General features: G+C 41.3%; 1 protein-coding gene across 5 annotated transcripts in view; it reads right to left on the minus strand.

Annotated features, from left to right (window-relative positions):
• Positions 1-25,526, minus strand: part of LOC137438712 (neuronal cell adhesion molecule) — a 509,305-nt gene that overhangs the window by 425,552 nt on the left and 58,227 nt on the right. The window contains exon 2 of one of the 5 annotated variants that reach the window (XM_068134010.2): positions 4,317-4,401. The exons of the other annotated variants lie outside the window; for them this stretch is intronic. The gene's annotated coding sequence lies outside the window, so the exon portion shown is untranslated. The remainder of the gene's footprint in view (positions 1-4,316; positions 4,402-25,526) is intronic. 5 annotated transcript variants of the gene reach the window in all.

Here is a 25,526-nt window from a genome sequence, read left to right on the forward strand (position 1 = left end):
TACAATTTCAGATTTTTAGGATAAGGCATTCAATTAAAACATTTTTGTCTGGTATACCACTTCACCTGTGATGTCAAAAATATCAGGCTTTTTTCCGCATTCAGAGTACTTGACAATGTGCCAAGTTTCAAATTTTTGCATTCAGCGGTTTCTGAGAAATAATTTTTTAATTATTTGCGTTTCACCCAAGATGATAAAAACGAGGTTTAGCCCGTATGGACGAACGTACGGACGGAGAACCCGAAAACATAATGCCTCCGGCCACCTTCAGGGGTGGAGGCATAATGAAGAAAAACTCTGGTATAAAATGGCACTGCCTCATGTGTGCAGGCTGGGGAGCAGTCACACGTCATATGGTCGAGCTGAAGAGCTCTCTGGGCAGTCTCAGGACATTTCACTCCAGGGTCCATCTATCACGCCAACACTTCATCTGCTGGCACTGCGCTAGAATGTAGCTCTCTGCAACTCCTACCATTCTGTGACCTCCACTCGTCCAACTGCAACTGGCCCACTGCCGTCTTCGCACCAACTCATCTCTTCCTCCCATGCTAACTAGCACCCATCCCTCTACTCATGACGTTCAGCTAATAAACAGGCAGGGTTAAGCACAACTCATCCTGCCGAATCTCCTTCTGTGACTTTGTACCCTCCTCTTTGCTCTTGTGGCTGGAACTCTTTTCCAGGATACATGGAATCGTCTTTATAATGATTATAGCAACGAGGTGAGGAGGAGGGGGAAAAGGAATCCGTCAGACACGTGTGATCGTCGTCTCCATCTTCTGTAGGTCTCTAATCTTCAGGCCACACTTCTCAAATGTCTCCTTCCACTCTTCCAGTGTTTCCTGCATCTCCTGCTTGCCTCCAGCATGATCACTAGATCATCTGTACACAGTAGCTTCCTGAGAATGTATTTCACGCTGGCCAGTTCCATCACTATAATGAAAATGAGAGGGCTGAGTGCGCTTCCCTTACTCAAACTGTTGTTAATGCAGAACTTATCTGGCATTTGAGATCCAACCAAAACCTTCCCTTCATTCTCTCATGCCTTTCACTATCTTAACTTCCTCTTCCAGTGCTCCCATCCATCTCAGCATCATTATCACCATCTCTCTCGGAAATGTGTCATAAGACTTCTCAAGGTCCATAAATCCTAGTGCCATTCTCCCTTGCATCTCCAACCCCTGTCGACCTGATCATCGTAACCGTCCTATCAATCATCCCTCTTCCCTTTCTGAATGAACCCCTGTTCCTCTTCACTCATCTTCTGCTCCATTCCATCATCCATCCATCCAGATGATCCATCCATCCATGATCCATGACTCATCCATCCATCCGTCCATAACATCCAGATGTTCCATCATCATCTTCCTAGTGCCATTCTCCCTTGCATCTCCAACCCCTGTCTACCTGATCATCGTAACCGTCCTATCAATCATCCCTCTTCCCTTTCTGAATGAACCCCTGTTCCTCTTCACTCATCTTCTGCTCCACCCTTTTTCATATCCTTTCCATCTGGAATCCGTTCTCGGAACTTCATCAGATGGCTTAGAAGCATGACACTTTAGTACTTCAATGGATCTTGCACATCTCCCTTCCTTTTCCATATTGGCACAATTAAACCTGTCTGCCACTCCTCTGAAATCTTACCCTCTCTCATACATATATTCAACAGCCTCTTCATCCAACTGAGTCCAATCCCTCCCACTGCAGTTAGAATCTGTGCAAATACCTCATCAACGCCGAGCACTCTTCCCTTTTTCATCCTTAACACGGTCTGCACCTCCACATCCATAGTCTTCACAATTCCACTTTCCCCTCTCTAGACGTTGGTAACCCTACTTCATCATCGCTTCCACCCCCGGTTCCCTAATTCCTTGAAATAGCCTTCCCTTAGTTCCAGTACTTCTCCACTCTCTGCCATTAATGTCCCATCTCCATCCTTGATCCCTATCCCCTCTCTCCACCACCGCTTTCACATCCTTACAATCCTCATCTCTGTGTCCAGTTATTTTATAGATCATCTTCATCCCACCATACTCATTAAACGTGCTGTACACATCCACTTCCATGTCATTCCTTGCCTTATTACCAGCTCTTGGCCGTGTTCTTCTGCCCATACAAGTGCAACAATCCTGCATGCGATTATCCTCCTCTGTCCTTGATTACCTTGTTCATTCTCCTCTGTCCATCGGGCTGGTAGAGTGGCCCAGAGGTATATGCACTCTCGCCTCTCAGCAGTCTAGTCTGAGATTGGATCTCGGCCCAGCTATTAACTGTCATTCAGGTGACTCGCAGGCAGGGCGAAGCATCAATGCATGTGCCGTCCATCAGATAGACATTAAACTGGGAAACCCATCTGCCACCATTAGTTGGCGGACGTTAAAATATCCCACGGTGTCATTTCTGAAGAAAATTCAAAATGCAAGCGGATTGCGAGTCAGTTTTTAACACGAAATTTTATATTCCAAATGTTCAATGAAAAGGTTAAGCTGTTAAGTGGTATAAATTATATTACAGCGAGGCAGAAAGGTAAGTGATGTCCACCAAAAATAGCAGAGGACCAAACATACAAACACAGAGCCTCCAATATTGAAGAGCAGAATAACAAATTTCATCCAGGTCAACGTACTCTTGTGTTCATAGAGGTAATCCACAAGCAAATTAAGGTGATGACCCTAAATCCCATTGATAGAAAGCTGAGCGAGCAGACCTCATCGATGCCAGACAGTCAAGCATTTAGGGTTTCCAACAATTACTATATTATCAGGAGCATGCTCATGGCAGCGTGGGTAGGCCAAAATTGAAATTGAGGATCTTTAACTAAAGACTTTTAAGAGAGAAAAACAAGAAAAGAACCACCTCTAGAGGCCATTTTTCCCTGCAGAGCAGAGTTTGGTCCTTTTTTGAGCACCGTGGTCCCCTTTTTGAAGCAATGTTTTTTTTATGGCTGGATGCCCTTCCTGCCACCTACCCTGTTAGTCACCTATTGCGACAAACACGGAATTACCAGTGAACTGATACTCAATTTGCCGACCTTGGAAGGATGGTACAGGCTGAGTCAACCCCCTTGGTGTTAATTCAGCGATCGACCAGAATTCGAACCCAGGATCCTAGGATCCCAAGCCGGCACCCTCACCGCTAAGCCAACATCAGGCTAAGAGATAAAACTTAAGAAAAGAACTACCTTTAGAGGCCATTTTTCCCTGCAGAGCAGAGTTTGGGCCTTTTTTGAGCACCGTGGTCCCCTTTTTGAAGCAATGTTTTTTTTATGGCTGGATGCCCTTCCTGCCACCTAACTGTTAGTCACCTCTTGCGACAAACACGGAATTACCAGTGAACTGATACTCAATTTTCCGACCTTGGAAGGATGGACAGGCTGAGTCAACCCCCCTGGTGTTAATTCAGCGATCGACCAGGATTCGAACCCAGGATCCTAAGATCCCAAGGCGGCACCCTCACCGCTAAGCCAACATCAGGCTAAGAGATAAAACTTAAGGTTAACAGTAATTACAGACTTCATAACCATGCTGAAAATAGGCAGTAGGTTAACTCGTCTGTAGTTCATTGGATCAGCCTCAGCACCTTTATCATTAAAAATGACTCATTCTTATGAAGGGAACCCTCTCTGCCTCTAAATAGATACCAGATGGGCACACTCTTCGTACGAGAAAGCATAATTTCTTGAAAATTCAAAACACATCCTTATTTGCTGGATTACTGTTTCTATGTGAGCACTTTCCTTGCGATGTTTGCAACCTTAGATCCCATATTTACCCGTTTGTCTGTGAGTAGGATATCAGAAAATGTTCGAGATGGCTTCAGAAAAAACTTGATGGACACATGGTTTATTCGGGTGTTTGACAAGGCCGAATTTTATTAGATTTTGATAAAGATCTGGATCCAGATATGACGTTTTTTATTTTAAAAGTGATTTTTCGCCATTGAGTGTTAATGGGGCCTAAAAGATATTTGAAAACGTCATCGACAGATTATGACAAAACTAGGTGGATGAGTTGGTTAGGTGACAGGAACAGGTCAATTAGATTTTGGATAAGGTCCAGATGGAGATCCGGCCTATCAGTGGGACACAAAACGTAAACTATAGGTAGTAGGCTTTTTTAGGTAGTAGGTTGGCGACAGCGACCGCACAGGGTGGTACTACCGTTCGACGAAGGAGCATGAAAGTGGTGCCGGAACCATCTTACACTCTCCGTGTCTGGATTGCTGGTTTTACTTTCTGTCTCACTCAAACTACAGCTACTCAAACTATAGCCTTTACTCTCCCTTTCTTGCAAACAAACATCATATTTACTTACTCATTTTCACTCGTCACATTTACCAATGCAGTTCTTTTATTTCAGGCCTGGTCTCGATGAGGACTATGTAGTCCGTGACTGGATCCTTCAACACAAAAAACACACAAAAAAAACTGTTCAGTCTGGCAAAGGTATGCTCTGTACCGATTGCCCTTCCAGTGTACTATGTTTCTGTTAGGTGTTGAAGAATAATAAGGCTACTTAGTTGTGATCACACAGGGCAGGTAACCAGTAGATGGGAATGCAAGCATTTTAGTAAGAGAGGCAACATACAAAAAAAATTCAAAGGTAATTTTCTTGCATTCTCCATTGTAGAGGTAATGGGTTGCAAAATGGAACAAAATGGAATGGTAATGGGTTATATGAACAGAAGAGTCAAACCAAGCTTCAATAATGTCTCATAAACAGTCAAAGAATATAAAAGCTTATCTGCTGATCAGTGCAAAAAAATATTCATGAGGATGTTTACGGTGAAATCACTATATTCATTCCTGCCAGCAAATAACGTACAGCTCCACAGTCAATTGCATTGCAAATTTGAATGTTTTGAAGAGAAAATTATTTGTTATTTACCACATTTGGCAGTAGGGCATTTACCACAGAATCCACGTGGTTGATGCGGGAGCAGTGTATGTGACACTAACTCACTATAAAAGGCAATTTAAGGCTGTCCACAAGGTTTGCAGGGTGTCCACAAATTTAATTTTTTTTCGAGAAATTGATGATGTACTAGTAAACATAGAAGTAGTGGGGCGGCTTAGCCCAAATATTCAAAAGAATTGTGCATTTTGTGATACAAGCACCAAATTTGGCACAAATGTACATTAATATGTTGCGAACATTTTCAGATATTGGGCCACTTGAAATTCCGTAATTTTTTTTTTCAAATTTTTTCAAATTTCGTAATTTCAAATTTTTCGGGTGACACCGTCACAATTTCGGTCTTCGAGGCCGGCCGATAGGCAAAGTGTGACCGGAAGGGACGAGGTTCTCCTGACCACGTGGCCCTCGATCTGGGAAGCGAGAGGCGTTCCATTAGTGGACGCGCCCCTCACGCCCGACTTTTGGGCGGCCCCGGCAGGCCGTTTGTTTTGACGTTCCGTGACAGGCCCCGCACCCCCACCTCCGGGCCGACCGGAAGCTTGTGCTGAGTACATCATACCTGAACAACTCAGTGAGGCAGAACACAGCAGTGCACACCAGGGTGACCCCTTCAGTGCATAAACCAATTAACCTGTCCACTGCAGGGCATATAGAAATGAAGTTATTTTCTGCATATAATAATAATATAAGTTCAGTTCTATATAACAATTTCTGTTATCACCACTACCACTACAACTACCACTACTACAAGCTTTGTCTGGAATTTTGTGGACTAACAGACAAACAGACATACAGACAAGCTGGGATCAAAACATTACCTCCTTCCACCATTGAGTGTAGAGGTAAACATCATGGAAATTATATCATGCCCTAGATTTAATTCATGCTTACCCGTGTATTTGCTTCACTGGTTCACAAGGTCTTTTGCATACATGTAATTCAGACTCTCGTCTTCATTGCTGACCACACAATGTTCGCAACATATTAATGTACATTTGTGCCAAATTTGGTGCTTGTATCACAAAATGCACAATTCTTTTGAATATTTGGGCTAAGCCGCCCCACTATATCGGCCGGCCTCGAAGACCGAAATTGTGACGGTGTCACCCGAAAAATTTGAAATTACGAAATTTGAAAACATTTGAAAAAAAAAATTACGGAATTTCAAGTGGCCCAATATCTGAAAATGTTCGCAACATATTAATGTACATTTGTGCCAAATTTGGTGCTTGTATCACAAAATGCACAACAGGTTTGCTATGCTGCTACACTAAAGTGAAATAATGCACCAGCTGCATTTTTGTTGTTGTTCAATACTAATTGGCTGATGTGGGCTATGTTGCCTTTTCAGGCATTTAGTGCCCTTACTAAATTTCCCTGAAGCATGAAGAATCAAAAACAAAGTGTGGAATTGAATCGCATATGGACAATACTAGGCAAGGCAGGTAAGTCTCAGGGTATTTCTCTCTACTAGAAACGGTACCCGCCCTCTGGGCGGGGCTTCAATTGGGAGGCCCAAATGAAAAGGCAAAATATCAGATATTGAAGGTTTTATTTATTTTAAACGATTTATATAAACATCCGTTAAATCATATCACACGCAAATCATCAAAATCTAAACAGTATTTGTAGAATTTCAATAAAAGCCACTTCACTGTTCATATCGGTAAATATTATTCCATCATGTTTGGAAAAAGTGGAAAATTGGAAATTGGAAAATTGGGAAAACAATATAGCTTATTTTACTCCAAGGGGTCCCAGGATTAACTTCCCAAAATTTCGTTGCGATCGGTTCAGCCGTTTTTGCGGTAGCTGGGGAACGAACGGACAGACAGACAGACAGACATTTGGTGAATTATAGTAAGATATAATCGCATATGGACAATACTAGGCAAGGCAGGTAAGTCTCAGTGTATTTCTCTCTACTAGAAACGGTACCTGCCCTACGGGAGGGGCTTCAATTGGGAGGCCCAAATTAAAAGGTAAAATATCAGATATTGAAGGCTTTATTTATTTTAAACGATTTATATAAACATCCGTTAAATCATATCACACGCAAATCATCAAAATCTAAACAGTATTTGTAGAATTTCAATAAAAGCCACTTCACTGTTCATATCGGTAAATATTATTCCATCGTGTTTGGAAAAAGTGGAAAATTGGAAAAATTGGAAATTGGGAAAACAATATAGCCTATTTTACTCCAAGGGGTCCCAGGATTAACTTCCCAAAATTTATTTGCGATCGGTTCAGCCGTTTTTGCGGTAGCTGGGGAACGAACGGACAGACAGACAGACAGACAGACATTTGGTGAATTATAGTAAGATGTAATCGCATATGGACAATACTATCAAGGCAGGTAAGTCTCAGCGTATTTCTCTCTATATGATCGCATATGGACATTTTACAGTTCTATTGGGAATATCTCCCTTTCCAGAAGTTTAAAATCAAAGCTGTTGATACTGCTGGTTTTCAGCTGAAGGTGATCCCACAACTTCCGGTCTGCAAGTCTCATGTCCTTACTGCCAGTGAGTTAGTCACACGACCAGCTTGCCCTTGGGAATTGACCCGTGAAGAATGATTTACAGGGAAGGATAACAAAATAAAAGAAAAAGTCAGGACATATTTATTTATTTATTATCTAAAGAGCGGCGAGGATTTATCTGTTGAAATAAAAAATGTGGATTGTTCATTTGCAACTATGTTTTCTGAAACTTTATTATCCCTTCAGAAGTTATGTTCCATTTACCTAAATGGTGATGGGCATTCCCGAGCCTGTGGTAAAGTAAAGATCAAAAGCATTCTCGGAATATTCTTTGTTCTTCGCTTCAAATGTTGTGCATAGAGTCCCTTTATACAGAGAGTGACGACATGACGATCCGGAAAAATACGGTCACGTGACTCAGGGAGCCATTTTGGAGCCAAATTCGCGTTCGCTTAACTTCTCGCGTTCGCGTGTTATGCAAGTACAATCGATTCGACTACCTACGGAAGCCTTAGTTCACTGAAAATGCCGGGTCGTTGTGCATTTGGATGCACAAATAGACATGACGAGGGTTTCAAGATGTACAGATTCCCTTCGGATCCCAATAGACGTAAAATATGGGAGAATAAAGTGAGCCGTGTGGGCTGGAAGCTTCGTCTTCAAAGCTTTGCGAGGGAGGTCAAGTTACTGTTCAGTCCCGTTCAGAAAGTAAAGTGAATTATTTAACTTTCACCTTATAGAGACTACAAGTAATTCCCGCAACAAGTAGTCAATAGCCGTCATTGTATCATAGTGAAAACCGTTAATTTTTTTGTTTGGAAACATTGGATACTTTGCTTGACGGTACATTGTACTGTATTTTTGTACTGTATGTACTGTATGTACAATTGTACATTGTACTGTATTTTGTATATTTCTATTTAGAAAAAGAACGTTCAGTTCACAATATGCCAACAGTTTGATAATAGCGAGTATTAGGAATCATTGCTAGAGAATGGTTATGAATGGTTATGTTGTAAATTCAACAGGGCTGGACAAAAAGAAGAAGTCTCTGTTTGGCATTATTGTGTATTCGTGCATGCATCTGTTATTGTGTATTCGTGCATGCATCTTTTATTGTGTATTCGTGCATGCATCTCTTATTGTGTATTCGTGCATGCATCTTTTATTGTGTATTCGTGCATGCATCTCTTATTGTGTATTCGTGCATGCATCTCTTATTGTGTATTCGTGCATGCATCTTTTATTGTGTATTCGTGCATGCATCTCTTATTGTGTATTCGTGCATGCATCTCTTATTGTGTATTCGTGCATGCATCTCTTATTGTGTATTCGTGCATGCATCTCTTATTGTGTATTCGTGCATGCATCTTTTATTGTGTATTCGTGCTTGCATCTTTTATTGTGTATTCGTGCATGCATCTTTTATTGTGTATTCGTGCATGCATCTTTTATTGTGTATTCGTGCATGCATCTTTTATTGTGTATTCGTGCATGCATATTTTATTGTGTATTCGTGCATGCATATTTTATTGTGTATTCGTGCATGCATCTTTTATTGTGTATTCGTGCATGCATCTCTTATTGTGTATTCGTGCATGCATCTTTTATTGTGTATTCGTGCTTGCATCTTTTATTGTGTATTCGTGCATGCATCTTTTATTGTGTATTCGTGCATGCATCTTTTATTGTGTATTCGTGCATGCATCTTTTATTGTGTATTCGTGCATGCATCTTTTATTGTGTATTCGTGCATGCATCTTTTATTGTGTATTCGTGCATGCATCTTTTATTGTGTATTCGTGCATGCATCTTTTATTGTGTATTCGTGCATGCATCTTTTATTGTGTATTCGTGCATGCATCTTTTATTGTGTATTCGTGCATGCATCTTTTATTGTGTATTCGTGCATGCATCTTTTATTGTGTATTCGTGCATGCATATTTTATTGTGTATTCGTGCATGCATATTTTATTGTGTATTCGTGCATGCATCTTTTATTGTGTATTCGTGCATGCATCTCTTATTGTGTATTCGTGCATGCATCTTTTATTGTGTATTCGTGCTTGCATCTTTTATTGTGTATTCGTGCATGCATCTTTTATTGTGTATTCGTGCATGCATCTTTTATTGTGTATTCGTGCATGCATCTTTTATTGTGTATTCGTGCATGCATCTTTTATTGTGTATTCGTACATGCATCTTTTATTGTGTATTCGTGCATGCATCTTTTATTGTGTATTCGTGCATGCATATTTTATTGTGTATTCGTGCATGCATATTTTATTGTGTATTCGTGCATGCATATTTTATTGTGTATTCGTGCATGCATCTTTTATTGTGTATTCGTGCATGCATATTTTATTGTGTATTCGTGCATGCATCTTAAGGAATAGCTTGCCCATGTAGCGTATCCACTTACCCTGTATTTGGTCTTGCCATTTTTTTTTTTCAGGGGAACACAAAAGTTCTCAAAAAATTCCACATAATGCAATGAAAGTTTTAATGATTGTAAAGATAAAAAGCAGGAAGTTGCTATTCATATTGGGGTCTCAACCCTCACAGGACCTCTAATTTGTATCGTTCTTCAAAATGGTAGAGATAAATGGTAAAAAGAAAATCATCACATATTGCAATTTTGACAGCTGGACTACGTTTCATTTATTCTGATTGTACCTGGATCTGTTGCTGAATGTGGTTAACTGATGAAAAGAAACCTGAAAACGGTTAATTTACAGTATGTGTGCATTGACCGAGAGCCTGTGTGTGTGTGTGTGTGGATATGTGTGTGTGTGTGTGTGTGTGTGTGTGTGTGTGTGTGTGTGTGTGTGTGTGTGTGTGTGTGTGTGTGTGTGTGTGTGTGTGTGTGTGTGTGGATATGTGTGTGTGTGTGTGTGTGTGTGTGTCTGTGTGTGTGGATATGTGTGTGTGTGTGTGTGTGTGTGTGTGTGTGTGTGTATGTGTGTGTGTGTGTGTGTGTTTATCCCGTGTGTGTTTTAATGTGTTGATGTTTGTGTGTATGTTTGAGTTTATTGGCTCTGAAAACGCATTAAATTTGTTACAGTTTGATAATGTTTACATTAAATTCATTTCTTTCAGACAAAACACACGTGTGTTTTAATGCCCCCCCCCCCCCCCCCACCCCGCTTTTCCTATCCTCTTAATCGAAGAGGTTAAAGATTAATTTTAGGTTACAAGACTACTTTGTCACATAGTATGTTCAAATTCTCTCCAGGCATCGTGAGTAACCCAAATTATTATTGCCAACATCGCGATAATGAGGATTCAGAAATCACCCATTTTTTCAGACAAACTAATATCCCATTATAGGCAATCTGGAACATAATGGAGCTAATACTCATAGACCGACATCTCGATACAATAAAATAAATAAATAAAAACATTCACCGTACTCCCTAACCCGCCCCGTGTTTGTGCAGTGGTGCATTGCATTATACACGCATAGCTCATAGTGCACTGTGCATGTGCCGGTTCAGTGGTTCCGCACAATTGGCCCCAAAATGGCGGCGTATTCTCAATTGTCGTTACTCTCTGTATAAAGGGACTCTAGTTGTGCATATAGAGTACAAGCAATAAATGAATTGTTCAAATATGTTCATATCTTGAATCAATTGCATTGGATCTTTATCTAGATTTTCTCGAATAAACTGTTAAACTACTCGAATAAATTATGAAAGGTAAAAAGCCTTTCAAAAAGGACGGATTGGAACAGTTTATTTGATGGTGCAGCCTCATGAGCGTGCCAAAGTCTGAATCCTTGGCCGAGTCACTCGTGTCAGGTGTGCTTATATCTTCTTTATTTATTAAACATCTTATGGATGTAAATGAACACTCGTTTAACTCTGCACGCATTGCACATCACGTTCAGCGAATTTAACCTCCTGCTCCTTGTATTTATTGATATTTTAAAAAACCTTTCGGTACACCGCCCTTGAGGCTCGCTTTGGAAGCCATCGTCTACAATTCCAACAGAAGAGACATAATTACTCTTTTATGGAAAATGTTTTTCGACTTTGTTTTATCCTCAAAAATAGACCGTAACGAACACACATTCATGGTAAAAGATTGGCCTTTAAAACCTACCCTTATGAAGGGGAACAGAAATCTGTACAAACACTCAAACTAACATTGTGTTTTATATGGTAGATTTCTTTTCACAGGTTTTTGGAAGGTTGTGATTCACTTTGATTGCTATTTATTAACTAAATTGTGTTTTATTCTGTTAGTTTATTCATATTTAATTTTACAATCGAATATATTTTATCTTGAGCGAATAACAAAGGTATACAGGGAAATTGAACACAGGAGGAGGCCATTTTGCTCATCATTGCTGCACTCCATCAATACTACATTAATTCAATCTATCAGTTTATTGACTTAATTTAATTGGGGGGAGGGGGGAGAGTTCATTCCATGGAGGAAGGAGAGGGGCAGGAGGGCAGGAGGGCAAGCACGGGGACCTCACCAGGGTGTTATTTATTCATTGCTTTGGGGGATGGGGAGCTGAGGGAGTTGTAGGGTGATGAATGAATAAAAACTGGCAGCACATTCACTTTTTGAAGAGACCTGCTCACACTCAGTGCACAATTATACAATCACCCATCCATTTCTAAGCCACTTACCGGTCCTCCAGAGAATCCATGATGCTCATGTGTCCACATTTGGTTATATGTCTTTTCAGTTTTACCATCCTACTATTTCATCATCCATTTATGCATTAAACCGTTGAATGCAATTTTCATTTATTAACCTGTGTACATTTGAATCCATGAAAACAGCACTCGGTATTTCTAAAATTTATATTCAGAGAACTGCTTTGGATTTTCTCAAAATTTTGTACTGTGGCTTGCTTTAGCAAGAAACAACCCACAATAGATTACATACCATTGACTGAGGCAGGGAGAAGGGAGTCGGCATGTGTCACCAACACTCACCAATTGGCCACCATCACTGTAATTACACATCTATTAATGTGTCCTCCATAGCTTTCAACCTCATCAATGTTAACAAGAAGGAAGCACCAGCCAAATGGTAAGTCTCTACAAGTAAATGCTGCAAAAGTACCCATGAAAAATCCTAAAATCGCATCTTGTACGCATCACGCATCTTGTACGCAATCGCATCACATCCTTAGCTAGTTGTTCTACCACAGACAATAAGCTTCGCAAACCATATTTGCATCTTCAGTTGTAAATGAACGTGCTCTGTGGCTTTTGTATGATGGCACCTGTCGTAGCTGAAAAGTGTCTCCCAGATTACGTAGCAGAGCTCTGCAGACGAGCGACTTCTCGACGTGATTGATGGGGGCATCAGGATAAATGCACCGAGAGAACGTGCTCGAGGAAGACGAGGCAAACGATGTGGAACAATCAGCCTCTGTTAATGCTTTGCTGGTCTTTCTCTGAGGCTCGCAGCAACTGGATTAGGACCCTCAAGCAGCCCGGATTCAATTATTTTTCATTCCAAAATTGCTTTTTATAAGACAGATGGCACAGATAAAGCTGAAGCTTTTTGTTGAAATTGGAAACTGCGAAGCAACTGTAACATATTAATAAGATATTTCACTTCACATATTTTGCGAGATTTCAACAGATTATTACTGGACATTCCTTCTTCTTTTCTCCTCAATTAAATCGACGATGATACCTACAAAATGAAGATAGCAAATTGTATTTATCTGTGTGCATTTGTGTCAAATCATTCCCCCCACCCCCTATCTGGTGTATGTTTGAGCAGGTTTGCTTCCATTCCAAATGGTAGTAGTCAGCCTTGTAATGATTGATGTCTAAAAACTATTGTCCTTCCAAATGGATGAACCATTACAACTAGATCTATGCTTACAAGGAGTTCGAGTAAATCCTTAATGCTCAGGATTTCCTTTACCCAACCAGTTAAAAGGCAGGTGAGAACATCCAGTTTGCAGTGGCTAAATAATGACGATGATACAACATTAGAGACAATTGACACATATATATATATATGGTACGTGGGATTTGAACCCGGGTTCAAAGCATTGTGCGGCATTTGGTTCATATAAGAATGCTCAAACAGTTAACAGATTGGAGTCAATAATCGCCATGTTGTGACAACTGCAGAGCAAAAATGGAATAACCACAACCAGATTTCCCTTTGGATAAAAAAACCCCACACATTGGAGTGATTACATTTGTTTTATATTTGACACCTCATTTGTTATTGTTTTGTGGTTTAGCAAACCATGCTACTTGCTTTGGGTGGTCACTACCAGCAGGAAGTGTTGTTCAGCTAAAAACATGAAAAGTTAAAAATTTAATATAAGGCGTCCCTCAAAGTATAATGCATGAGGACAACTAGAACGGCACTCGGTAGAGCATACCTCTGCCAGGCTGAACATTTTATGTTTTGTATCCCACTGATAGGCCGGATCTGGATTCAGCCCTGAACCAAAATCTAATCTGCTTGTTCTTGTCACCTAACCAACTCGTCCACCAAGTTTAGTCATAAATTGTCCGTAACGTTTTGAGATGTTGTGCTATGTATCTGTTTTAGCCCCATCACTCAATGTTGAAGAATCACTTGTAGATTAAACAATTCTCGTATCCGAATCCAAATTCAGATCTTCACCAAAATAGAAACGATATGTCCTTGTCACATGGACTACCTCTCTGCCAAATTTAGTCCGAATCCGTCCAAAACTTTTTGAGATAGCTTGTTCACAAGCAGACAGACAAACAAACAATCTAGTAATCGGTCAGAGACCGAGGACTTGACGAAGTGTAATTTTTTTTCAGGGGTGTTGGTTAGAAGGCAATCGGATAATGTTTGACAGAGTTATTAGTAAAAAAAACAATTTTTGACCTTGGGTTTGACCTTTCAAGGTCACTCAAAGTCAAAGGTCATGGTGCCAAATGAAATGTTGTATGTGATTTCCTATATGTCAGTAACAGTAAGTGTATGCATATCTCTTGTACTTTTAGAGTTATAGTGGTTTGAAATATATTTTAAATGAAATCTCGACCCCCTGATTTCACATGTTGGGTGACCTTGAGCTTGACCTTTGGCCTAAATAGTTAAGATTTGGGTACAGTCTATTCCAGGGCAAGGCAAATATGTGTGTAAAGTATGGTGATGCTATGTGCAACGATGTAGACCTAGTACTGCGCACAAACAGACAGACAGACAGATAGACTAGAAATCAGTCAGAGACCGAGGACTTGCTGGAATTAAAAATATGGCGGCCGAACCACGTGACCAATGACGTCATCATTCTTTGGTTTCTAAACTAATTTATTCCTAGATTATGCTCAAGAAATTTCATCTTGATCGGATGAAGTTTTGTACTTGTCGAATTATGATGTCATAATGGAGGCACCTATCCCATCATCATTATCATATTTTATTCCGCATGGAGAGTTCTTTACAATGAGCCATGTCGCAATTTTTTCTATTAGGCACTTTCGGAGATATGGAGGTGCAAAGTTTTTCGGTTTTTCCAAGATGGCGGCCGAACCACGTGACCGATGACGTCATCATTATTGTTTTTCTCCACCAGTTTATGCCGACATGGCGCTCAAGAAATTGCATCTTGATTGGATGAAGTTTTGTACTTTTCGAATTATGACGTCATAATGGAGGCATTGGGCCTAGAGAATGGAAAATTGGGCACAGTCTATTCCAGGGCAACTAGATTATGCTCAATAAATTTCATCTTGATCGGATGAAGTTTTGTACTTGTCGAATTATGACGTCATAATGAAGGCACCTATGACATCATCATTAACATATTTTATTCCCCATGGGGAGTTCTTTACAATGAGCCATGTCTCAATTTTTTCTATTCAGCACTTTCGGAAATATTGAGGTGCAATTTTTTTCGGTTTTTCCAAGATGGCGGCCAAACCACGTGACCGATGACGTCATCATTATTTTGTTTTCTCCACCAGTTTATGCCGACATGGCGCTCAATAAATTCCATCTTGATTGGATGAAGTTTTGTACTTGTCAAATTATCGAATTATGACATCATAATGAAGGCCTTGGGCCAAGAGAGTTAAAAATTGGGCACTGTCTATTCCAGGGCAAGACAAATATGTGTGTATAGTATGGCGATGCTATGTGCAACGATGTAGATGTAGTACTGCACACAAACAGACAAAGACAGACAGACAGACAAACAGACAGACAAACCAACCAATATACTTGCCGGAATCTTTTCCGGCAAGTAACAAACCAACCAACTAACATACTTGCCGGAATCTATTATGGCAAGTAACACGGAGACGTCATGCAGAGCACGATACTTGCAAACTCCACCCCCCCCCCCCCCACCCCACCCTCCAAACGAAAAAAGGTTGCAATTGATTCAGCAAGTTGTCCATTTAATCAAGATCAAAATTGATGATCTTGATCAAAGCTTGGGTCAATAGAATGAAAAGTGCCGATTTTTAGATGAAAATTGATGCTTTTTGAAGTTTGACCTTGAGTTGACCTTTGACCTTTTGACCTCAAAAATAGTTGGTTTCCCAATTTAGTGACTAAGTATACAAATGCTGTTCAATATTCAAGTCAATCAGATGAAAATTGAGCATTTTAGAAATTTGACAAAGTTGGTGACCTATGGCCAGTGTTGACCGATTGACCTTTTGACCCCAAAAACAAAAGGCTTCTTGATAATGACCAACTACCATTTGGGGAAGTTTTGTGAAGATCGGTTGAAAATTGTGACCTGTAGGCGACTGACATGCAGACAGACAAACAGACAGACAGACAAACAGAATAACGCACAAGACCAACCAATATGTTTGAAAAATCTACCCCTGACAGACAGACAAACAGACAGGGGTGAAAACAACCTCCATACACCTTTGGTGGCGGAGGTAATGAATTATGACAAGAATATTGAGCAGTAAATGAAAAACTATGGGAGTCTGTTTCTTTGCAGACTTTGAGAAGCTGAGGCTGACGTACTTGTCTTTTCTCGCGCGACATCACAAGTGAACTGTGTGTGGTTTTAAATGCGATGATCGAAATGTGACAAATACGAGGTTTGGCAGAATTGCCTTTTACTCCTTCCTCAGTTCCTTGTATTTACATCAATCCTCTTCCCTCTACTTTTTCATGACTACCTCCACCTGTCATGGAGTTGCAATATCAGAGATGAATAAAACAAAATGTTTGATGGATTGAGCTTTGCCTTCAACATGGTCACCCCAATAAATAAAGAAGAGCAGATGCTTCCATCTCCCTTCACTACTACTGACATTTTCGTAAAAAGCCCCACGGCAAAATAGTAAGTGGAGAGGTCAGACCACGTGTTTGTGCAGGAAAGTCACCCATCTGTGTCCTGGGTACATAAACCCTCTGTAGATGGGTCAGCCATCTGCCAAGAATCATCATAGTGCAGCTCATATGGTGAGAAATGATATTGTTCAGGTAATTAGGGACAAAATGTAAATGTGGCTGCTCTACAGCTTAACAAACTACTCCGATCAATTTGAAGCTGCTTGGAAATGGAGGATATCAGTATTTTCCAAATGGGACAGGAATTCCATGAGATTATACAGGAAATATATGTACTGCATGTGTACACACATGCACACACTTCCTGTATAATCTCATGGAGTTTTGTGGAGTAGGGAGGGGGCAGTAGGTAGTTTAAGGCTTGAGACGCCATTCGTGTTTCAGTAGTTTGTGGGACATTTTCAACATGTTAAGTTGTCGAAAGTATTGCCCACGACTTGAGGGGCAGTTTCTGATTTAGAATAGCTAGGTGCAAGAGGTCTCATCCATTTTGTTTCCTTCTGTGAACTGTGAAAAGCTGCATGATTCCGGAAGGCAGTATGGATGTTCCCTCCAACCTGAGGGATGGGTGGGGAAGGGGATGAGATGATGGCCACACCCAGCTCTCCATCAGATTGTCGGAAGCAGACTTTGGACAATTACCAGTGTAGAATTTGTTGAGTTTCCGGGTCAGTTATTGTTTCTGCTTTGCACCCAGGACAAGAGACCATGTCTGAATGAGATGAACTATATCCGTGAGATAGACACGGTGATTTGTTGAGTGCCACGACTCAGATGGGAGGGAGAAGCTGACATTAAAAGCCAGTGATCGCGTCTCTGTCTCTGTCTGTCTGTCTGTCTGTCTGTCTGTCTGTCTCTCTCTCTCTCTCTCTCTCTCTCTCTCTCTCTCCCTCTCCCTCTCCCTCTCCCTCGCCCCCTCGCCCCTCTCTTCCTCGCCCCCTCTCTTCCTCGCCCCCTCTCTTCCTCGCCCCCTCTCTTCCTCTACCCCTCTCTTCCTCTCCCCCCTCTTCCTCTCTTCCTCGCCCCCTCTCTGCCTCTCTTCCTCGCCCCCTCTCTTCCTCTCTTCCTCTCTTCCTCGCCCCCTCGCTTCCTCGCCCCCTCTCTTCCTCGCCCCCTCTCTTCCTCTCTTCCTCTCTTCCTCGCCCCCTCTCTTCCTCGCCCCCTCTCACCCTCTCCTCCTCTCCCCCTCTCCCCCTCTCCCTCTCTCCCTCCCTCTCCCCCTCTCCCCCTCTCCCCCTCTCACCCTCTCACCCTCTCCCCCTCTCTCTGACTCAAAAGGCTATTGCCACTGAAATAGCTCTTTCTGCTTGGCTCCATACTCTGCTTACTTTTGCACCTGGTCTGCTGCTGGAGCACGACGTCACAAATCTGGATTGCCCCACCCTGTAAGTTCTACTCTTTCTTGCCCGCTTTGTGTGCATGACAAGTGTGTGTGTGTGTGTGTGTGTGTGTGTGTGTGTGTGTGTGTGTGTGTGTGTGTGTGTGTGTGGGGGGGGGAGGGTCTCATGTAGATGATTATAGTTTCCTTTTGTAATAGATTATTGTGCTTTAACATTAATTTTGTACATCGTCTTTCAGCTTAAAATTTCTTTCTTTGTCATCTGTATAATAAATTATTTATTTCTTAAAAGATTGTGTGTACCTCGAATTCACGCCATTTTTCCATGCTAACATTTGGGTTCGTAGAGCATAATAGAGGGCTACATTTTTAACAATCCTGATTTATGACCAGTGAGGTATTAGACAGCAATGGACCACTGACTAACATTAAACTGCTTGGGCGTTTGTCATGGCTTGAGTGTTATACCTTGGTTATCCTTGGAGCAAGGCTGTGGTTTGCAGTTATCATGACGTTGCCATACACATGAAACAACAAATATCCACAAGTGTATATATATACATATCATCATGTCGCCCCGCCGTTACGGCGTTGGTGTTCAATTCTTGTGAACCTGCTTGTAGTATACAGTCCGAGTGCCGATTTGCATCGGCGTCCACAAGTTGTACAAATCCATTTTGACCTCAAATTTTGACCTTTTGACCTCATGTTCTTCCATATATTTATATATATATATATATGTACAGTCACGTGGAAAAGTAAGTACACCCCATGAAATGTATTTTTTTTTTAAATCTTTTTAACATATGTGGACATATCAATATTTGATCTTCTTTTAAACAGCATGTATCGATAAAAGTGATCCAATTGAACAACAAACAATGAGAAATTGACTTTGCAATAATTTATTCAACAAAAAATTAACAGAGATTTCATTTCCTTCTGTGGAAAAAGTAAGTACACCCTTGGCTCTAATAGGTGGTATTGCCCCCTTTGGCAGAAACAACCTCAAGTAGGCGTTTCCTATAACTGTCTACCAGTCTCTGACATCGACTGGGAGAAATTTTTGCCCACTCCTCCATGCAGAATTCTTTCAACTGTGCGATGTTTGAGGGGTTTCTTGCATGCAGAGCTCGTTTCAAATCCCCGCACAACATCTCGATGAGATTTAGATCCGGGCTTTGACTTGGCCATTCTAGAACCCTCCATTTCTTTCTCTTCAGCCATTCCTTCGTGGATTTACTGGTATGTTTAGGGTCATTGTCATGTTGCGAGGTCCACATTCGGTTGAGCTTCAACTTTTGACAGATGGCCTCACATTATCCTCAAGCACCCTCTGGTACAATGAAGAATTCATAGTGGATTCTATGATGGTGAGCTGCCCAGGCCCTGATGCAGCAAAGCTGCCCCAAACCATAATATTTCCACCACCATGCTTTACAGTTGGTATCATGTTCTTGTGGTCAAATACTGTCTTTGGTTTTCGCCAAACATGTCTTCTGGTACTGTGGCCAAATAGCTCTACCGTTGACTCATCTGTCCAGAGCACATTGTTCCAGAAGTGCTGGTCTTTGCCTAGGTGTTCATCGGCAAACTTTAGTCTTGCCCTGATGTTCTTTCTGGACAGCAAAGGTTTCCTTCTGGCACACCTCACATGTAGATCAAATTTGTGCAGCCTCTTTCAAATGGTAGACTCGTGCACTTTGACATCAACAGTGGCAAGAGCTACCTGTAGGTCCCGTGATGACATTCTGGGGTTCTTAGACTTCTATCAGCATCTTGCGGTCTGCTCTCGGGCTGAACTTGCTGGGGCGGCCTGGCCTGAACAAGTTGGCAGTTGTTTGGAATCTTCTCCACTTGTAGATGATCTTCCGGACAGTGGAATGATTGATTTCAAATTGTTTGGAGATCTTTTTAAATCCCTTCCCAGACTCGTGGGCATATATAATCTTCTTTCTGAAGGCCTCATAGAGCTATTTTGATCTCGACATGGTGACGCCGCACACTTCAACAACAAAGAGCAAACCAAACTAAATGTCTGAGGTTTAAATAAGACAGGTTCCTCCAAGATCCTCTCCAACGATGTTCTAAGCATTTGCACCTGAGCTGGTGCACCTGATTCTAATTTTAGGTATTTGAAGTAGTGATAAATGTTGGGGTGTACTTACTTTTTCCACATGCGAAATTTGCATTTATGTTTATTTAAATTATACAATGGACTACAAAATGTGAATGTTTCATGATATTTGTTATATTATATTACCTTTATCTATCAATATTGTTGAAATGAAGATCAAATAGCTGTATGTTGAAATATGGTGAAAAAGTCAAAACTTTACATGGGGTGTACTTACTTTTTCACGTGACTGTATGTATGTATGTATGTATGTATGTATGTATGTATGTATGTGCCATTCAGCGTGTGAGTGTGTCATTCAGTGTGTCAGTGTGTCATTCAGTCAGTCAGTTTGTCAGTCAATGTGTCAGTGTGTCATTCAGTCAGTCAGTGTGTCAGTCAGTCAGTGTGTCTCCCCGTTAACTCCAAAACCATGAAATCTAGCAGCTCCAAACTTTGCATGCATACTAAGGGAACTCCAAATGAGTGAAGGAATGAAAACTGGGTGTTTGGGTAAATTCAAACACCCCCTTTGAAGATATTTAACGGCTTACCTTCATGAAAGGCTTTATCCTTGGTCAGCCCAACTTCACCTCAGAGGGGTGTTTTTATTCGCCCTGCTCAAAAAGCCTCGCCTTGGAAACACGATCTAATCTCACAGAATAATTAATGTATGGAATCAAAATATTATTTTGGATTGCAGGATCGGATCTCGTATACTAAATAAGCGTCAAATCAGGCGTGAATTCTGACCATTTAAATAAATTACCAATTCTTATAACTAAGTGTATTTATTCAAGCAAAGCGTTAAATTTAACTTGTTCTCCTGGTCGGACAATTGTGAAGAAAAGATTAAGGAATGTGCAGAAAGTGTAACGTCATTGATTGCAATGAAAATAATTGACCAGCAAGTTCACAGAGATCTCCAAGCTACTTTTGCAAGACATGGTCATACAGTCAACAAGGATCCTTTTTTTCGGCGATTATTTACGCAGTGTCTTTTTCACCTTTTTGATTTATCTGCTTTCATTATATATACCTATAAAATGTTAACATAAATATATAAAAAATATCCATAAATATTGTTACGGGTGACGGGGATGAGGACCAGAGTCCCACACGTCACTCCCGACTAAGTGTGTTACAGGGTGACTAATGTCAGCGACTCTATGTCCTATCCCCAGCCTGCCGGGCCGAGGCCCGCAAACTGGCCGAGCCGTTTTTGGAAGCTTGAACTTTTTGGCTTAATGCAAGGAGTAGAGGCTCCAGAGTTTACAATCTAGACTGCCACATTGGTGGCTCAGGGGAGGCTTGCAACCCGTTCCGAAAAATGTCAATCAAACAAAATGAAATACAATCAATTTACTTCAAAGAATGAAAAATGATACAATAAGCAAATCATATAAGTATGACGACGGACTTAATTAATTAATAATGACAGACTGAAGTAATTAACACAGGCCACGTATATCCGATACGAAAGACCCACACAACATCACACATACAGACACTCTATCTAATAGTAAGGGCATTTTATGAGATATTTCACAAATCTGTTAACTAAATTGTTACCAAAAGATTTCTTCACCAATATGTTTGTAAAGGTGTGTAATAACATGTGTTAAAACGTTGAAGTTCAACTCCCGTGGGAAACCCAGAAAAAAAGCTGTTGAATTCGGGTACCGAAAAATTATTTTCGAGAATTTTTATTTTTTTTAATCGGCCCTTAAGTAACTTATGAGGGGTCAAATATGGGTTTTTCATGATTCTGAGTTGATTGTTAACATTTATATTCCAAATCCAAATCAAATCGGAAGATCAACGGTCACTATAGCGACCCCAGCGCGCCGTATGCACTCTTTCAGAGTGGTAAAGATGGTGTTGAGGTCATTAGGGTCTCCTTCAATAACTGGGAGGAACTCGATCTGTGTGCTCTGCTTTGCATCATTAGCATGGATTCTCTTCATCCAGCCATTCCAGTTGGAGTGTGGGAACTCAGGATCGTTGGCTTTGATCACCCACCCCGCTGCCCAGAGTGTGTCACCTGGAGTGAGGAGTGGCTGATCATGAGCCAGGGAGGAGGAAAGCTCAGCGAGGGGGAGAAACATGATCGCGTTCGTTCCTATCTGTTTCCTGTTCGTAAATGGATTAATCTTTACTTCAGTTCCTCTCAGGATCTTAGCTTTGTCGAGTGCCTTCAACTTCACCCGGGGGAAAGCTGCTGTTGTCTGTGGATCTGGCAAAGGTGGTGCCGGAGAGGTGACTTCGATCCAACCCATTGAGTGAAAGGGAGTGTTTCCGTGAATAGAGACAATGTTTAAATCTATATTGTCTCCAACAAACTGAGTGACTGCATTGTTTGTTTCCCCAACCTCCATAAAGACCACCTGATCATTACTTGACAATTCACTTTCACTGGCTGGCACTTTGGCTGTCATCACTGATTGATCCTCAAGCGCAGCATCAACCTCATCATTGATCTGTTCATCGGTTTCCTCCACAATGGTGTCAAGAGTGCCAGAAGTATCTGGAACATCATCTCCACTCCTACTATTAAGGAAGCAGTATTTGTAGTTTTGTGTCTCCGTGTAAGACTCAGTGTATCCCAGCCGGTGGAACTTGTTGAGCATCCATTTTGACCCAAATCTATGATCAAGTTGTATGGCAAGCCCCATTTGGTGTGGCAATACTCCAGACCGAGGTCGACAGGCCTTAATAAAATTCTGCCCCCAAACGGCAACTCTTTCGTCTGTCTTGACAATCGGTCTCAAGAACATCTGAAGGCTTGCAGGAACAAGTGTCAGCTGACTATCGATGTCAGTCATACTGTGTGTGGTGGGGTATGACTTTGGACCTAAATCAATCAAGGCAATATCATTGGATATGAACTTGAGTGCCGTCTTTATGATCTGAGTCTTCTCATCTCCATGGTCAAGATTAGCATGATGCCCTCGCAGAATATTGTCGGTGCCATCTTTGAGACAGAGTACATCTGCCCTTCTTTCCTGTGTTGTGAAATACAAGGTGTCTTCGTATTTCTCTAGTAGTTTTATCTTTAGCCAATGCTTTGAATAAGAAAGGCTCTTCTCTGGTAACTGATCAAACTCCTGCAGCTTTTCATGGACCTGGTCCATGTTCATTACCCCATGCTCTAATTCTGAGTCTAACCATTCGCAGAATTCAATAAAAACTGCCTCTCGCTCCTCATCAATACTCCTCTGTCCTCTCTTCCTTTTTCCTTCCTCATCAGTCTTGGACAAACTGTCACCTCTCGCAAACATAAGTTTGCATCGCAAATGGTACAGTGTTTCTTCTGCTACCAAGTCGTTGATCCCTTCCAGGCGTCCAGTGACTTCAGTGCCCCAGTCATCCCCGCGACTCCGTGCTGTCTTCAGCAAGCTTGCCTTCAGTGTATCTGCAGTCAAATTATCTGGCACTCTGTATTTCTTTCTAGCTTGTGCTGGATTATTTTTGTAGAGCTGGGCTGGTTGGTTGCAAAGAATGCATACATCCTTATACAGGAGGTCAACTGACTATGATCTTCTAGAACTGCAGCCAGTTGATGAACTGAACTCACAAGTAGTGCGTCTTCTCTTCAACTTTGATGACTCTTTCTCTGCCTTTGATGCTTGAGCTGACTTCTTGGTGGTTGCAACAAAGTTGTTGTACAGATCATTTTTACACTTCTGGTGGTACCTCAGTTTTCCTTCCTTTTGAGCCTCCTTCATACGTTCCACAACAGTAACATTTTCGACAGTTTCTGCTTGTTTCAATAAAGTTGAGTATCCCTTTGGAGTTGCCTGTATGAGCCTTTCAGCTGGTGTATCCGAGCGTGCACAGATGAAGCAATTGAGCACAGGTGGAGTAACGTCTTCATCCATATTGTTAGACTCCATGTCCTGCAAAGTAGAAAATGAGATATATTCAGAAATTATTTTTCCACAAAGGAGTGTCTGTGGTGAAATATAAATGTTAACAATCAACTCAGAATCATGAAAAACCCTTATTTGACCCCTCATAAGTTACTTAAGGGCCGATTAAAAAAAATAAAAATTCTCGAAAATAATTTTTCGGTACCCGAATTCAACAGCTTTTTTTCTGGGTTTCCCACGGGAGTTGACCTTCAACATTTTAACACATGTTATTACACACCTTTACAAACATATTGGTGAAGAAATTTTTTGGTAACAATTTAGTTAACAGATTTTCACATGTTTCCCTTACTATAATCCAGGGAAGGGAAAGGGAAGCAAATTTAAAAAAACAATATTTGCAGGGAATTAAAATAATTAACAGGATATGAGGATGGGAATGGAATGGGGTTCAGGCCTGTTTGAAGAGCAGCTTCATCGACACTTGTCAGAGCAGAGCTTGGCAGGAACAAAGGTTCATCGACCCTCGTCAGAGTGGGGCTTGGCAGGAACAAAGGTTCATCGACGCTCGTCAGAGCGGGGCTTGGTGGGAACAAAGGTTCATCGACACTCGTCAGAGTGGGGCTTGGCGGGAACAAACGTGAATGGACCAGTCATCACGCTCTGCAATTCCTTTCTCGGTTGAGCCTTTTCCTTCCTTTCCTCAACCTCCTTCATGCAATACAGCAAATCCCTCAGCTCAGAAAGTTAATCGAGGTCGACTCCTTCATATAATCGCATGCCGAGCCAGTTCACAGCATGAAGCATATAGTGTTTGCCGCAGATACCCAAGAAGCGCCTTTTTCCGCAGAATACGCTCTTTTCCTTTTTGTCCACCTGCTTCATGCACACTGAATCCTTCAGAAAGTTCATACAAATCGAGTCCCTCACACAAACACGCTCATTGAAGCCGTTCACGCCACGAGCAAGGATCCCTTTTTACCGCACCACCAAGAGATGCTCTTCCTCCTCTTCCTGACTCTTTTCCCGCACTTTCTTGCTTGAAAGAAAAAAGGTTGAATCCTTTCCAAAGCTGTTTTTGTGCAACATCACCAACAGTCAAAATCACGTGGCATAAAGGAAGTGGATATGGGGTGAACTTTAAGAAAAAGGAAAAAAAATACGAAAAGGTCCTATTTGGGGATCCACAGCTGAACTGGCATTTCTATGCAATACACCTGAAACGACACAACCCCTTAGTGATTGACATTCCCTCAAACGTAACAATATATAATATATATTAATATATAAAGGCTGCTTAGTTCATTGCTGTTATTTCTGAATGCCCAACGTATATGGAGCCCCACAGCTCTGAAAATACCATTAAACTTAAAAAGAAGAGGATGAAGAAAATCCCTCCTCCATATTCAGTGAAGTGCCGGGTGGAATTTCCAAACGACAGGTGGTACTTCGAGAGACACCTGCGGTGCAGCCCCACGGTGTTCACACATGTGGG

Source organism: Myxine glutinosa, chromosome 1 (assembly GCF_964187855.1).
Source record: "Myxine glutinosa chromosome 1, kmMyxGlut1.1, whole genome shotgun sequence".
In the NCBI taxonomy this organism is placed as follows: domain Eukaryota; kingdom Metazoa; phylum Chordata; class Myxini; order Myxiniformes; family Myxinidae; genus Myxine; species Myxine glutinosa.